Here is a 16,909-nt window from a genome sequence, read left to right on the forward strand (position 1 = left end):
CAACCAAAAGTCCACCAGCTGGGGGCCGGCCAGGGCCTGACTCCACCCACCAGGAGCCAGCTCAATTGACCTTGACCTAAGACTCTGGCCTCAGCAAGGAGACCTGCCCAACCAGCCCCTTTGGTAAATACAACTTTGCTCTCTCCTCCTTTACCTTCTTAAGAGGAATAGCCTGCCGGGAGACAGAACCAGGAAAAATGGCAACTCGGCTGACTCATCCATGGAGTAAGGTGAAAACCTGGAGAAGGTGTCAGGCGTTGGTTCTAACCTCAGCTCACCCTAAACCTGCTAGGAAACCCTCTTCCCATCTGGGCCTTACCTTCATCTGAGAAATGAAAAGAATGTAAAACAGCCTCCCCAAAACTTCTCACCCTGCCTCTTCCTGCCCCATGTTCCACCAGCAAACTGCAGTAAACCCGGGTCCCTTTCAACCATGAGAGAGCTTCGTGCTCTATTGCCAGGAAGGGAAGAGTCTTCCAGCTGGCAGGCAACACCCTACCCCAATAAGGAGACTCCCTACCTACCCCAGCATCTGACTCTCTCCCTCCATGTCATTTATACCCCACACACGCCTTTGACTCCTCCAGGACCTTGCCCCCTTCCCTGCATAATGAAATCTTTGTCTAGGCCCTACTCACATGTCACTTCCTCCATGAAGGCTTCCTGGATCTCTCCTTTCTTTTTTTTTTTTTTTTTTTTTTTTAAAGTTTAGGATTTTCTTTTTTTTTTTTTTTTTCACACACACACACACACACACACACACACACACTGCATTTTATTTTTACAAGAGATAAATAGACTGACACCAAGCATTGTACATGGATGACCACAACAAAAGCAACAATGATTGCAATTACCAAACATGAAACACACTCATACTATGTCATAATATTGACATTCAGTCCAGTAATCCTCCACTGTAACAGCTCCTTTACTTTGCAGTGAAAATTGATTTGTATATTCTTTGCCTCTGAGTCCTTGTGGGATTTTTTTTTTTTTTAAATTCAGACAGAAAGTCACAAAAATTATACTCATCCTCATCAGTTCACTCAGTCCCATGTAATTAATTGTTTTTTTTCATCTTGATCTTTTGTTAGCACTTTTATGAGTTCATCAGTTTTTCATCAGAGTTCTGAAAATGCTTATTCATTCAGTTCAGTGGATCTCTCCTTTCTCAACACCTATCCCAGTCTCTCCTTTTGCCTCCTCCACTCATGGGCCTTGAAGGCAGGGGACTCTCTTGCTTATCGCTAGTGATGGGGAATTCACTTTATCACAAAATATTTCACAGGGCTCTGCACAAACCTGGAGTCAGTTCTCCAAAGCACCTCACCTAACAAGTCCTCGATCACCACTGCGTGAAATTTCCTAGACACGGAACGGCCAAGCTCCTTGAAGTTGATTACACTCCTGGTGGCCAGAGCTGCACCCATTAACAACCAGTGTTTGAACCCTCTCTCCTTGACAAAGCATTTTCTCACTCACTACCTGATAAAAGGCCAACAGGTGAGGGCCTGACATGATCCCCTTTACAGAGAGCAAATGCATGTCCAAGGTCACACAGCCGTAAGGGGCTGAGCCAAGGTTCAAACCCAGGTCTTCTAATTCTGATTCTAACCCTGTGTTTGCTCCACCACCCCTGGAGGCACATACAACCCTGGAGTCTGCTGAGGAGATCTGGGTTTGGGAGAGCTACAATCTAAACCCTTCCCTTCTGTACCCCCTCCCAGGACCCATACCCAGAACAGCAGACACAGCCACAGTCAGGGGCTCTGGGCAGAGGAATGATAGAGGGCATTTAGTCCATACTCTCCACTGCTTCCATCTGTGCTTGATTACCTCTGGGGACAGTATCTCACTACATCCCGAGATACGTTAGAAGGTCCTGTTATAAACCTGGAGCCAAAACCTTTCTCTGTAGCTTTCCCCGAGAATAAGACTCTTCTACGTGACAGCCCTTCAGATATTTGCAGCCAGCCCCCATTTTCCTGTGGGTCTCCTCTTCCCCACATGAAACACCCCCAGTTCCTGCAGATGTTCTTCAGGAGACAAAGTTTCCAGTGCCCATGACAGTCAGAAGGGCTTAATCTAGTCACATCCCTCTTTAAAGGGTGATCTCAGAAGGGACCCCAATACTCCATCTGTGATCTCCCCCAAGCAGGGCAGCACCACCATCTCCCATGTCATGAGCACTATACTTCCATTAACGCAGGCTAAAACAGAATTAGCATTCTGGCTGGTCACATCATCCTGGAGACTCCTATGGAGTCCATGGTCAATAAACCCCTTTGCCTAGAGCTGCATCTCCAGGAGGACCCTGGCTGTGCTGGGGCATGGACGAAACTCATTCTCCTCAGCTGGATAGAGCAGAAAGCGCAGGAAATTTGGAGTCAGACCTGGGTTGGAATCCTGGTCCTGCCACTTATTTACTAAGTGACCCAGACAAATTACTCACCCTCTCCGAATTTCAATTTCCTCAGCTACAAAATGGAGGAATATTTTTACCTCAGCAGGCCAATTTTAGGAATAAATAAGATAAAGTATGTAAGCACCTAGCCAAGAACAAGAGCTTGCCCAAGGTCAAGTAACTGGTTGGGTTGGGATAAGAGTCAAACCAAGCCTGCCAACCCAAAGCTTTGTGGCCTTAGTCACCATGCTCCAGCCTCACTCTGTTTTCTTTGTCCCACAGCCTTTCCATGCTGAATATCACCCTTGGTTTGTCTTTCTCCCTGCACTGGACTGTAAATTCCTTGACGACATCCTTGTCTTTGTAGCCCCAGAATCTGGCATGGTGCCACCTGGTAGGAGCTAATGAATGCTGATGAACGAATGATTATATGAACAAATTAACTGAACTAATATCAAGAAGACAGGCCCTTTCTCTAATTCCACCAGCACGGGCTGGGTAGCAAGAAGCATTTATTTCATAAGGGCTTTAAGATACTGAATCATGCCAGCACTACCCACTCCCCCTAAAACAGGGAAGCCCATTTCACAGTCCCCATTCTTTCCTCAGGCTCCTCCCCTACCCAGGATATAACAAAGTTCTGCCTTCCCAAACACAAAATCTCCAACACTGGTGAGGTTTGCTCTAAGCTGCTCCCAGAGCCAGGCTGAGCTGCATGCACTCATATGAGCATTGTTTGGGATGGTCCCTGGTGACCCCAGGATACACAGGTCCTATGTGGGGGGAAGGTTGGTGCCAGGGTTTTTCCAGACCCAGACTGCTGGGGCTTCATTAAAAACATCTTCTCCCTCTTCTCAGGTAATTAATAATGGGAGAAGAAAAAATCTGTTCATATTCAACAGGCTGTCTTAAAACCATCCAAGCCACACCTGATGGAGCATTCCTGTCTCTCCATCTGTGCCACTGCTTGACGCCACACTGCCCCTGTGACTCATATACTAACCGTTCTTTACAGCCTGGTTGTGAGGTCCCCTCTAGAGCCTTTCCTAGTTATTCCCAAGGCTCTGGAGTCAGTGAGAGCCTTGATTACATCACTTCTGAGCCTTAATTTCCCCCATCCATCATAGGGGTACTCAATCATCAACCTCAAGGTTAGAACATGGTTAAGAGTGAAATAACCATTGCGACCACGTGCTACAAACAACAGGTGTTCACTGAACCTCAGTTTCTTTCCTTCCAGTCTATTACATCCTGTGCCCTGAATCAGACTGTTGTCCTGGGCATAGCTCAGCTCCAACTCTGCAGGGAGAACCTCGAGAGATGGACACCATCTCCTCTGACCACCGCAAGTATTTGTATGGCTTTGAGAACTCAAAAGGCATTCAAGTACCCCTCATGGTTAGTTGGTAAGCCAACCCATTTTAATTCCCCGTGGTCAATGTGGACAGGCATGATAGAAAATGTCTATTTTCAGATGATTCCCCAGAAGGGGTGACTGGAAGCCAGCATGGAGATAAATAAGGACACCATGTGGTCCCCACACTGGGGAGGAGTCTCTGGGGACACCCGAGACAGAGCACCCAAGGCCTGTGCCTCTTAGGCCATAGCAGGGAGGCACCACTCAGTGGTTGACGGGCTTCTCAGGCAGAGTCCCAAGGAAAGATTATCACAGAGTTCAGTGAACCATTTAATAAATTCATCGAACACTTATTTTCTCTCACCACACACACAAGAAAAGTAACCATGTGAAGTGATGCATCTGTTAACTACCTCGATTGTGGTGATCATTTCACAATGGGCATGTATATCAAAATGCCAAGTAATACATCTTAAATATATACAATTTTTATTTGTCAATCATACCTCATCAAGCTAAAAAAACTATTTTCTGAACACCTACTTGTTCCAACCACTATTCTAGGCACTAGAGGTACAGCCTTGAACAAAACAGGCACTATTCTGTGTCATCACAGACGTCAAATTCTAGTGGGACTTCTGGGCATATACCCTGATAAAACCATAATTCAAAAAGAGTCATGTACCACAATGCTCACTGCAGCTCTATTTACAATAGCCAGGACATGGAAGCAACCTAAGTGTCCATCGACAGATGAATGGATAAAGAAGATGTGGCACATATATACAATGGAATATTACTCAGCCATAAAAAGAAACAAAATTGAGTTATTTGTAGTGAGGTGGGTGGACCCAGAGTCTGTCATACAGAGTGAAGTAAGTCAGAAAGAGAAAAACAAATACCGTATTCTAACACATATATATGGAATCTAAAAAAAAAAAAAAAAATTTCTGAAGAACCTAGGGGCAGGACAGGAATAAAGATGCAGATGTAGAGAATAGACTTGAGGACACGGGGAGAGGGAAGGGTAAGCTGGGACGAAGTGAGAGACTGACATGGACTTATATATACTACCAAATATAAAACAGAAGCAGCCACATAGCACAGGGAGATCAGCTGGGTGCTTTGTGACCACCTAGAGGGGTGGGATAGGGAGGGTGGGAGGGAGATGCAAGAGGGAGGAGATATGGGGATATATGTATATGTATAGCTGATTCACTTTGTTATACAGCAGAAACTAACACACCATTGTTAAGCAATTATACTCCAATAAAGATGTTAAAAAAAAAATTCTAGTGGGAGACAACTAAACAAGTTAAAATTGTAATATGTCTGGGTCGAGTTGAGAATTCTAAAAATAAGAAAAAAAGAAAGTACGGTTAAGGAAATCTTCTCTGGGGGAGAGGAGTCAAGAAAGGCCACCTTGGCACAGTGGTTAAGAATCTGCCTGCCAATGCGGAGGACACAGGTTCGATCCCTGGTACGGGAAGATCCCACATGCCGCGGACCAACTAAGCCCGTGCGCCACAACTACTGAGCCTGCACTCTAGAGCCCGGGAACCACAACTACTGAGCCTGCATGCCACAACTACTGAAGCCCGCGCACCTAGAGCCTGTGCTCCGCGACCAGAGAAGCCACCACAGTGAGAAGTCCACGCACCGTAACGAAGAGTAGCCCCCGCTCGACACAAGTAGAGAAAGCCTGTGCACAGCAACAAAGACACAATGCAACCAAAAATAAAATAAATAAAAAAAAAAAAAAGAAAGAAAGGCCACCTTGAAGGGGTGACACCTGAGCAGAGACCTGAAAAAAGTGAGGGAGCAGTAGGCTGTGGGAATATCTGAAGGAAAACATCCCAGACAGAGGGAACAGTGAGTGCAAAGGCCCTACAGCTGGTTGTGCTCACGTGTTTGAGGAACAGCAAGGAGGCCAACGTGGCTGGAGCAGAGTGTCAGGGAGAACAGGAGGAAATGAGGTAACGGGGTTCGGGGGGGGAGCAAATGACACAGGGCCTTGAGGGCCTCTGTGAGGACTCTGGATTCTCTGTGTGAGATGGGAACCCTTAGGTGGTTTGAGATGATCCAACTTCCACTGTAGAACAATCTCTGGCTACTAATACCAGGGGAGGGGGAGAGAAACACAGGGACGAGCTAGGAGGGTACTGCGATAGTCCAGGCAACAGATAACAGTGTCGAGGACTAGGGTGGTAACAGGCTGTGAGAATGGTCTGATTCTTGACGTATCTCGAAGCAGAGCCAGTAGATTTTAAAACTTCCCTGAAAATGTGTCTGATGCCAGGTAGTCCTGAGCTTTACCGGCTGCTTGTACTGCGAGACCAAAAGACAAATTGAATTTGGTCTACCAAGCCCCAGCACGGGCGTACAAGTGTGGAAAATGCATCACTGTAGGGCTGCAGGCAGGAAGCCACGTGTCTGTGTGCCAAGGGAGGTGGGGATGCTGTCACCTGGCCGGAGGGGCCTCTCCCAGCAGGACTCACCACTACTCCTACCTCCCCGCAGACCCCACCCCCATTCCACCCCCAGCCTCTGAAGGGCTGGGTGACTCAAGGGCAAACTGCTCCTGGCGTTTCAAGGTGGAAGAAGAACTCAAGGAAGCCCAGTGAGGCACTTGGGGATCTGGGTCCAAGCCCGGCTCCTACCACCTCCCACTGTGTGACTCTGGGTAAATCACCTGTGTCTGGGTCCGAGTTCCACATGTGTAAATGAGAATCATAACACACCACCTTGTGAGGGGTTCTTGTGAGGTTTAAATGAATTAACGTATGTATCATGCTATGCAAAAGATGGCTTAGAATCACAATACACCAGCCATTCCCAGTCGTGAGACCCTGGACTCACAGCCTCCCTGGGCCTCTGTGTTCTCATCTATAAAATGGGGGGATATCCTGTGATAAACCATAATGGAAAAAAGTATTAAAAAAAAGAATGTGTACATATATATAAATATATATATATATAAACACACACGTATAACTGAATCACTTTGCTGTACAGCAGTAATTAACACAACATTGTAAATCAACTATACTTCAATAAAAAAATAAAAAATAATAAATATATATAAAGTGGGGGAGAATGACACCTTTTAGGGTTACCATGAGGATCAAAGCAAATAATCCATACAAAGTGTTGGCCACAAAAAAGCACCTCAATGGCTGTGAAATCCCCTCCAGGCCTCTAAGTGATATTTGATCTGATCCTCTGGAATCCTCTTCCATGCCATCATCTCGTCCCTGCCAACTCTGTCCACCTTTCCCACCTGGGAGGAAGCGGAGGCATCAGGAAGACCCTTGGCTCACACTCTCCCCTCGTGCCACATTCATGTCAGGCTCTGAGTACCGGGAGCCCACTCCTACAGGCTCAAAGTTCCCAGCAATTTTAAACGTGGCCTCGGGCTCCAATTCACCAGAAACAGCCAGCACCTGTGGGTCATCCATGGAGGCTTTTGCTGTCTCAGTTCTGGAGGTTCTCCCTGCTGCTGGCACGGACCTCCCAAAGCCGTTCAGATGAAGGACCAGTGAGCACACAGTAGGTGCCGAAGAAGTGGTTGTTCTGTGGTTACAGAAACAAGCCTGGGGCACCCTCCTGACTCAGGATTGCAGACCCGAAAAACAACACCAGGGGCCACGGTTACACGGTTCCACCTCACATGACTGCAATGTCATTTCCACACAATTTCCATCATACCCACAGCCTCAGTTAAAGTTTAAAAGTCCTGCGCAAGGACCTTCAGCAGATCCTGCATATAAATCATCAACCACAGAAATAAGTCCTGAAGGCCTCAGAGAAATCAGGACGGACCAAAGAAAAATGAGGCAGAGGGCCTAAGAGAAAAGTGAAAGCCTTCTCCATTTTCCTCTTTTCTACTATGCCTGGGTGGGATTTAAGGAAGTTGGGAGGGAGAAGGAACGAGAGAGTAAAGGGTGTTACTGTCTGTCAGATAATTAAGTCTGTGAAGAATTATGATGCGCTGTGGGGAACAAAAGCCTAAATATAGAGTTTTTCCTCAAAGTCTTCTTCATTTGGAGTTACATTTAGTTCCATTAACCTGAGTCCACTAACCTATTTTCATTCCCTTATTTCTCTTACTCTCAGCCCCCGTACCCTTTCCCAGAAGCACATGGGCCTGCGAACCAGACTTCCTCTGTCAGTGGGATGGGGCCGAGGCCACATGGCGACAGGACTTCTGCACACAGCACAGGCTGAGGAGGGACGAGGTAAGGAGGACAAGGCCGCCCTTGGCAGCTGCCCCTTAGAAGGCCCCAGTGTTTGAGCGAGGGTGAGGGTGGCTCTCGCACTTCCAGGGGGTCAGGTTTTAACTAGGTCACCCCTTGGACACTCACACCACCACTCTCTCTTTATCTCCATCTCTTTCTATTTTAAGGCAGGAGTGCTGCCAGGCAGTGGTGTGGGTTTCCCAGCTTCTCCTCCTCTGGAGGCCAAGCCCTCACCTGCCAGGTGGGATGTCTTGCAGGCTTCAACCTACTTCCTCCAGCCCCACCTCTCTGGACTCCTGAGCCAGAGTTTGGGAGAGTGACCAGCACACCCAGGATATCCCACCTTCCTCCCTCACAACCCCAGGGGCTCCATTACACCCCTCCTTAAGCCCAGATCCACACCACCCTCACGATGAAGCCCCAGCTCCTCTAAGCAGCCCTTCCTGCAGCCTCCTTCCTCTTTCCATGTCCTTGAACATGCCACGTTCTCACCTAGCTCTGCCCATGCTGCTTCCTCTCCCTTGAACATCCAAACTCTCTTTCACCACCCAACAAATCCCTGCTTGTTTTCCAAAGTCCAGCTCAGGCTCCCCGCACCCCCCCCCCAGGAAGCTTTCCCTGGCCACCCATCTCTGTGGCCCTCTAATCCCCATGCTTCCCTTATCAAGTCATTTGCACAGTATCCTCTAGTTGTTGATGTCTGTGTCCCCACCAGAGAACAGGCTCCTAAGCTCCTTGAGGCCACCAATGGCACTTTGATTCCTTAACTGAATGCCTACCATGTACCAGATACCTTCTGAGAGCCAGCAATATACCAGTGAACACAACAGACAAAATGCCTGCCCTCATGGAGCTCATATTCTAGTGATAATAGTAGTGAACACTCAAGAGTACTTTAGTCAAGAGACTTCCCTGCTGGCGCAGTGGTTAAGAATCCACCTGCCAACGCAGGGGACACGGGTTAGAGCCCTGGTCTGGGAAGATCCCACATGCCACGGAGCAACAAAGCCCGTGTGCCGCAACTACTGAGCTTGTGCTCTAGAGCCCGCAAGCCACAACTACTGAAGCCAGCACGCCTAGAGCCCGTGCTCTGCAACGAGAAGCCACCGCAATGAGAAGCCCGCACACCGCAACAAAGAGTAGCCCCCGCTCTCTGCAACTAGAGAAAGCCCGCGCGCAGCAACGAAGACCCAATGCAGCCAAAAATAAATAAATAAATAAATAAAAATTTATTAAAAGAAAAAGAGTACTTTATTCAAGACTCTTCTGAGTACTTAATGTTAATTCATTTTATCTCCACCACAATTATTATTATCCCCATTTCACAGAGGAAGAAACTGAGGCTCCATATTACATAATTTGCTCAGGATCCACAAGCTAGTAAGTGGTAGGGCTTGGATTCAAACCCAGGCAATCTTGTGCTAAACCATGCTCCCAACCACTGGGCCTTTCTGCCTCCCATAGCTGTTTTCTCTACTCTGCTTTACCCATTTTGGTATCCACAGTGCCCAGGCTAGTGCTTGGCACACACTGAGAGCTCAGTAAAGGTCTGCTAAATGAAGGGACTGCCCCCCCCCAGTAATGAATGCTGGTCCCCCTGCCTGAGGCACCCACTCCTCCTCTCATCCCCACCCAGTCCAGCTCACAAGACCCCTCAGTCTTCCCTGACTCATCCAGCCACTGAATTATTTCCTCCTGGACGCTCCTCTCCATGCTGTACCTGCACTACTTACCTGACACTTAATCACACACCACCTGACCATCCTATGGCCTGAAACTGTGTGGACATCTTGTTTCGCCACCTCCCTGATATCCCCCAGAGTACAACAAATATGGTGCCAGGCACACAGCAAAAATGGACACAGAAATACTAAACTGAATCTTGCCTCCCCTCTCCATTTTTCCATTATCACAGGAGCTATTTTTCCCCTTGCCCAGGGGAAGCAAGCCAGGGCCCGGGTCAGACACAACCTTTGCTGCAACTATATCTGAATTGCCTAAATGCATAAGCTGTAACAGCCACGGTCATAATTAGGGTGCAGCTATGGTTAAAACCAGCAAGTAGGGTGGGCCATTTTTAACCCCTTGGGCAAAATACATCAAGCTGTTCAATGCCCTCTATTAGAAAATGCCCATAACTGAGAATCTGAGCTAGGCAGTACCCACAGGTACCCTCTGTGTATATCACAAGACAAGAGTCCCTGCTGGATGTAAGTCAAGGAATCGCCCAAATACGCTTGGACCAGTGCAGCTACTACAGGAAAAAAAAGACAAAATACCCACTGTTAATGGAAATACTTGCAAAAATTGATCGAACTCTAAAATGTTCCAGGGATTGAGTACTTTACATGTATTATTCTCATGCAACCAGTGCAAAAATCCCATGGGGCAGATGCCAGCGCTTGCCCCATTTTATTTAGAGGTTAAATAAAACGACGTGGTCACAAAGTTGGGCTGCCTGTGCGCTTGCACACAACCCCAGAGCTGCCCTATCTAAAGTCTGGAGTGGAACAGCTGAACTGTATGTGAGCCTGAGTCCAGACGGAAGCACTCAGCACTCAGGGAGGGGAATAGGCCTGAGGCCTAGCACCCTCCACCTATCCCACCGGCTAACAACACCCCCCGCAGGTGCAGCCAGGGCTGGGAGGGGAATAGGCCTGAGGCCACATCCAGCTCCAGAAAGGTTCAGAGGGGCAGGGTTGGGGGCGGGGGGGGGTGGCTAGGGAGGGGGTATCAATCTTCGGCGGGAAGTAGGCCGAGCTACCAGGCCCTTTTCTCACGTCACACAAGCATGGGTCCGTTGTGGATCTGTCAGAACCCAGTGAGATTGCCCTGCCCGGAGGCTCTGCTTGTGAGTCAAGGACATTTCTGCTCCCTCCCCCAGGTGGCCAGTGCTCCCATCACCACCCCCCTTACAATAACCCTGAGGCGACTATGGGGACGGAAAAGCCAGCCACCTTCTCCCTGCTTCAGCCCACAGACAGCCTCCCTCTCCTCCCACCAGGAATGTCCGAGGACAGGGGCCTGAGCAATGACCCGGAGGCTGCAGGAAAGTACTAGATGTGAGGTTTTCATGCTAACTCTCCTCAAAAGGCCAAACCTTTTCACTATGAAGGGGAGTTGACTTTCAAAATCTTCTTTCCACTTTGGGTGGGACTAGGGGAGGGAGGTGTCCATCCCTAAAAGGAGTCAGGTCCAAAGGAAAGGCTTTTGGTTAAAAGGATCTGTTTCCTCTCCTAGACCCCATGCTCCTGCCAGATGGGGGAGGAGGAGCGGCTCAGAGCAGGGGAACCTCACCAGCCCGTGGCTTTCCTCTGTCACTGGCACTCTGGGCAGAGAAAGATGGTGAAGACCTGGGGGCCTGCCTCAGCCAGTCTCTGAGCTCAGGATATGGTCCTCTGGACAGAGTCTGTGACAGCCATTTCCAGGCACACCCTCTCCGGGAGGGACCACTGCAAAGTCCGGGGGGTTCTCTACAGTTGGATGTACGTGTGTTAGGGCAGGGGGGTGATAATTCCTACCAGACCAGCCAGGGCTCCGTCCAGGAGCTGACGCAACAGAAGGCCTGACACGGTTTGCTCCCAGTGAGTCCTAGGCCAACAGCCCAGACTACATCCTTGCCTCTCTCTCCCCGGCCACGGCCCCTCAGTGACGTGTGTGAAGCTAGAGCTTTTCCCTGAAACAAAATGGAGACAGTCTCCACAGCACGGCCCACCATGGAATGTGGTGGAGACAGGCCAAGCAGGGCACAAAGGGACCATGAGGACCCCAAATAAGGACAGCTGGGGTTGATCCCACCCCTGCCACCTAACATCTGTGCCGAGAGTTCCGTAACCTCCTCATCTATGAAGTGAGGATCATAACAGGACCTGCCTCATAGGGTTGGTACGAGGGTTACATGAGCCCACATCTGTTAAGCCCCTAGAACAGCGCACATAGTGTGCGCTAGATAAACATTTATAAAACAAACGAGTAAATAAAGACTCAACAAAAGCAACTGGCTTCTCACTGTGACAGTCCCCCTGTCCCAGCACTCAGCTTACTGCACCCGAAACCCAAGGAAAATCCAACAAAGGCCTTAAAGAAAAAAAGAATTCTCAAACCCTTCCACGAACTCAAGGAGGTAATCCAGCACCAAGCAGGTCCTCCCTGCCCCAAGGAGCAGCCTCAAAAGGCCCAGCAAGATCACTGCACAACATGATTATTATATCTTAAATCACTGTGCTCCTCAGACACATGGAGTTTTTGAAATAAAAAGAGTGTGCTTTGGCTTCTAATTTAAATTATCTATCCATTCACAGACTAGGGAGCCAATTACTCTTCCCTCCCCTAAAGAACTAATATCACCCGCCCAGAGTTTTAGAAACCATATGGTGCCAAACACACCAACATATCCACGCATTCTCAGGTGAGGAGGGCTGGAGGAAAGTCGAAGCAGAGGTCGAGTGAGCTCTCTCCAGCTCCCACCTACACACCAGGGCTAAAAAAAAATGTAATTATTCAAAGCCTCGGCAAATGGATGTAATTTCAGGTACCGCCAATTCTGCTTAGAAATACATTAATGGGTACAGGGATTATAGATATTCAGCTTCACAGCATCCACATGTCTATTTTTTTAAAATCCCCAGGTCAAATGTGTTGAGAAATCTTTCCAAACACTCTCATGGGCAGGGAAGGGAATGATTTGCCCTCCCTGGGATGCTGACCACTGACTTTGTGTCCCTCCTCACCCCTTCAGCTTACAACCCCAATTTACTCCTAACTCCAGTCAAGCCTCTCTCCTTGTGTGCCTGCCAGTGTCAAGAGGGTCATGCCAAACGTCAGATCAACAAACCCACACTGATTTGGTTGAGCACCGACTCCGTGCCTGACACTGTCCCCAGGGAGTTGGTGAGCCATTCACGGCGCTGAGTCACAATCCTGCCCCCACCCCATCTTCCCCAGGACCAGCTCAGGAAAGACTGCAACACCAGACTCCTCTAAGACTCATCATCACAACTGTCTGCCGGGACACATTTATTCTTCTCCCACACAGAGGAAGCATTCCCATTTCTCAACTTAATTGCAGCTGCTTGCCTGCTCTGGCTATCAATGTCAATCACTCAGAACAACCCTCCCCTCACCCCAGCCCCTCCTCTGCCCTCAGGAGGATCTCTAAGTGGTCATGGGGTTCTGAGGTGTGGAATGGCTAGCCCACCTCCCAGGCAGACACAGTCCCCACTCAATGGTCACCCAAAAGACCAGCCACACTGCCAACTTGGGGGCTGACAGCATCGTCTGGGCAGAGGGGAGGAGAGCGTATTCCCAACCTCCACGGAGGAAACCAGAGGTCCCAGGGAGCCTGGCTCTCCAGGATCTAACTGGGGTCACGGGCTGGGCATTACTGATAGCTGTACCCACTGACGCTCTCTCAAGGCCCTTCTCGAAGCTCCATCCAATGAATCCTGACAGACGTCCTCTCTAAATGAAAGGGCCCAGAGGCCTAAGCACCTATTATGTGCTAAACAGCATGCTAGAAGCTTCAGATGGGCCATCACATTTAATTCTCACATAACACTTGGGAGGAAAGTAGCGCAGCCATCACTGCACAGGTCGGGAAGCTGAAGCTCCGAGACGTTTTCATTTTCAGGGTCCATAAGAATCACCCACGGAGCTTGTAATAATGCTGATTCCCAGTCCACCCCCTAGAAGTTATGCCTCAGCACAGAACACAGCTTCTACTTCGTGTCTACCCTCCCTGCTCCCTCATCAAGTGTTTTAAGACAGATACCAGGGTTATTGCTTCCAAAACAAAGAGCTCAGATGCCCTGCCAGGCAGTGCAAACACTGATACTAATGCCTGGGAACCCTCTCCCTGGTGGTGGTGGTGGCAGCAGGGGATGGATGGGGAGGAAACCAAAACAGCCCATTTGGAAAATGTGTCCAACACAAGTACAAGAAAAATACTCATTTTCTCTCAGGTTGGACACAGCCAGACAGGGCTTCGAGGAATCATTTCTTTGACATTTAGCAACAACCATTCAGTGCCCAGCTTCCTTTTAAAGACAAGTCTCAACAAGAAAGCACAATTCTGCCTCCTGTTAGCCTGATCTCAGGAGACTTCCCCCAACAGAACGAGCTCCTTTGACTGGGCCACATTTCCCAGGCTCCCTTTATGGGAGCGGCAATGGTTAATAGTTAACGCTAGTTATTATAGAGCATGGACGATTTGCCAGGCACTGTTCTACGTTGGCAGTACAGTCACGGTCCCCATTTTACAGATGAAGAAACAGCTGAAGACACAGAGAGGTTTAAGTGACCTGCCCAAGCTGGCAGCAGAGCCAAGATTTCACCCCAGGCGCTCGGACTCCAGAATCTGTGTTCTGTAACCCCCACGCAGCACCACCCCTCACATGTAGAATTTGGGGAACCCCTAGGCAAAATCCCCGATTATGTCACTCTCCTAAAGCCCTGCTACTAGTCAACTGCGGTATACCCAGGTCAAGTTCCTACTACTCAACTCGGTGCCAGCCTCTTCAGGACGCAGACAGGCACACACATACCCTCAGCCCCAGCTCCTTCGCATTTCCTCCACTGGCCTCTCCTGCCTCGGGCTGCCCACCACTCCGCTCCACAGCTGCCTGGCCTTCCTCACACTCACCCTCTGAAGCTCCCTAGGGCGCCCTCCTCAGGCTGAAGCTCCCTAGGGTGCCCTCCTCAGGCTGCCAGCTCCCTAGGGCGCCCTCCTCAGGCTGCCAGCCCCAGTCACCCACACTGAAACTGCCCAGTATCCCTCTCCTCTCTTGGACTGGGCACTGCTGGAGGTCGGAGACAGTGACCTCCATTCCTCTCCACATCGCCCAGTGGGGAGATGGGCATATAGTAGATGTTCATCAGAGTCTAGATGCATCCTGGATCAAAAGCCATCCAGCCTGTGGTTAAATGCTCCTCCAGCAAGGTGCTGTCTGTGGACACACACAGAACCTATCCCCTCTAAAGTTGGTTTGGAGAGGACAGGATTATTGCAGAGGTTCCTGCCTTAACCTACAATACTGCTCTGCTTCCACACCTCCCAGGACGGAGATAGTCTCATCTCTCACTTCACCCAAGGGGAGAGAACACAAGAGGCTGTGCAGCCTGGGCCCAGGCACAGGGCTGGAATGGGATCTCTGCTCCCTTCATCCCCCGAGCACACTGCCCACCTCCCCCCAACCCCTCCCCGTGCTGCAGTGTTCCAAGGAAGCACAGGAGGTAGCCAGCAACCCCTGGAAGAGAATGCATGCTAACCTCACGCTGTCAGACCTCAAGAGGGTGAGGGCTCTGCCTTGGCAGGAAAAGCCCCTGAAAAACCCTGAGAACACTGACTGTGACGTTGGAAACACTCTCCTGTCAGAACCTTGAAAGAGAAAGCCTGGCTCTAAGCAGGCTTAAGAGGCTCATCAGCCCCTAAGCTGTGGTCAGCTGACATCTGGGGGAAGGTCGGGGGATCTACTCCCCCAGAGCACCAGGGACCCAACCCACTGCCCTGCCTGGGAACCATCTACCCTGCCCATCGTTCTTCTATCCTGCGGGGGACTTTCTGAGGGAGGCCCAAGGGGGCGTCTGCCTCAGGGTCATCAGGGAAGGTACAGAGGACCAGTTGTGGGGAACAGACTGTAAAGGGAGGATTCAGGACAGAAGGAAAGGCGCGATGGGAGCCAGAAGACACCTCGCACCATGATAGAAACAGCACACAAATTTGTAGCCAAAAGGACCCGGGTTCAAGTCGCAGCTCCTCCACTGATGTTCTGGCCTTGAGAAGATCTTTTAACCCTTCTCCCACCCCCTGCCTCAAATGCTTGCTTGATCTGTAAAATGAGGACAAGAAAATAATAAAAATACCTGCTTCTAAAAAGAACGTACGTGTTTTTCAACAATCAAGCACCACGGAGATTATTACTGTTGACATCTGTGGCCCAGGCAGCACCAGACAATGTCTGTCCTTCAGCTGTCAGAGCCGATAACCAGGTGGCCACCCAGATTAAGGATCAGACATCTGTGCAGCCCTCTAAATGCCCAGGAAAGAGACGAACCAGGAGCCGTTTTCATACCTCATTACTCAGGGATCTTGGTCCCCAGGTCCTGACAGCCTGGACAAGGTACCCATGGCCTTGGGACAGCATAGCTGCTGTTGGACAAGGTTATACAGTGGGTTTTTTTGTTTTTAATTAATTTATTTATTTTTGGCTGCGTTGGGTCTTCGTTGCTGTGAAGATCGAGAAATAAATGTTTTGACAGCCACTTAAAAACAACAGACAAATAGAACCATATTCCCCCATGCCTTTCCCTCTGCCAATATTTACTTAAGACACCCTGCCAGTCTGCTGAGATGCTGCTGTCTTACACTGAGCAAAAAAGACTCAAACCCATGCTCTTTTCTGAAGACACAGAAAACTAGAGTAAGCACCTCACTAAATCACCAAATAGTTCCCATCATGCAGTGCTTTCTTAAATAAGCTCCTTTTCCCAAAGTCCTCAATTTAGGAAGCCCAAAATTTACTCCCATAAATATCAAGAGAATGATACCTACACCCACCGTCTTCACATACGCACTGCACTGCAAATCAGGGGTCACACCCTCACCACCCACCCACTGTCCTTTCTCTGAAAAAAAGAGCCTTGAGAAGCAAATTGCCACCATTTGTCTTAAAGAGGTTTTCCCAGATCTTTTCTAGGTTGGTTTTGAGACCGTGGCACAAATCACGGCTCTTAGTCCTCCCTCCGGCTCTCTACACAACACTGCTCTTGTTCCTTTTGCACAGAAGCTAACATTTCAATCCATGAGCCAGTTTTCACCCTTGATAAAACAAGCAGGAAATGAAATATAAAGTGTGGGATTAGGCCAAGGCTTGCCAAGCTGGGAGAACCTTTTCTTAACCTTCAACAACA

General features: G+C 49.2%; 1 protein-coding gene and 1 long non-coding RNA gene across 14 annotated transcripts in view; one reads left to right on the plus strand and one right to left on the minus strand.

The window, feature by feature from the left end:
* Nucleotides 1–16,909, minus strand: part of PLEKHA7 (pleckstrin homology domain containing A7) — a 210,187-nt gene that overhangs the window by 185,931 nt on the left and 7,347 nt on the right. The gene's annotated exons all lie outside the window — the stretch shown is intronic.
* LOC309668213 lies at nucleotides 1,166–9,246 on the plus strand. Of its 2 annotated transcripts, XR_014268128.1 has the most exons (3): nucleotides 1,166–7,620; nucleotides 7,881–8,002; nucleotides 8,170–9,246. It is a non-coding gene; the product is annotated as an uncharacterized lncRNA (long non-coding RNA). The 2 variants fall into 2 exon arrangements; XR_014268127.1 differs by having other exon boundaries at nucleotides 7,881–9,246.

The sequence above is a fragment of the Balaenoptera physalus genome (assembly GCF_965194825.1).
Source record: "Balaenoptera physalus genome assembly, chromosome: 10".
Taxonomy (NCBI): Eukaryota; Metazoa; Chordata; class Mammalia; order Artiodactyla; family Balaenopteridae; genus Balaenoptera; species Balaenoptera physalus.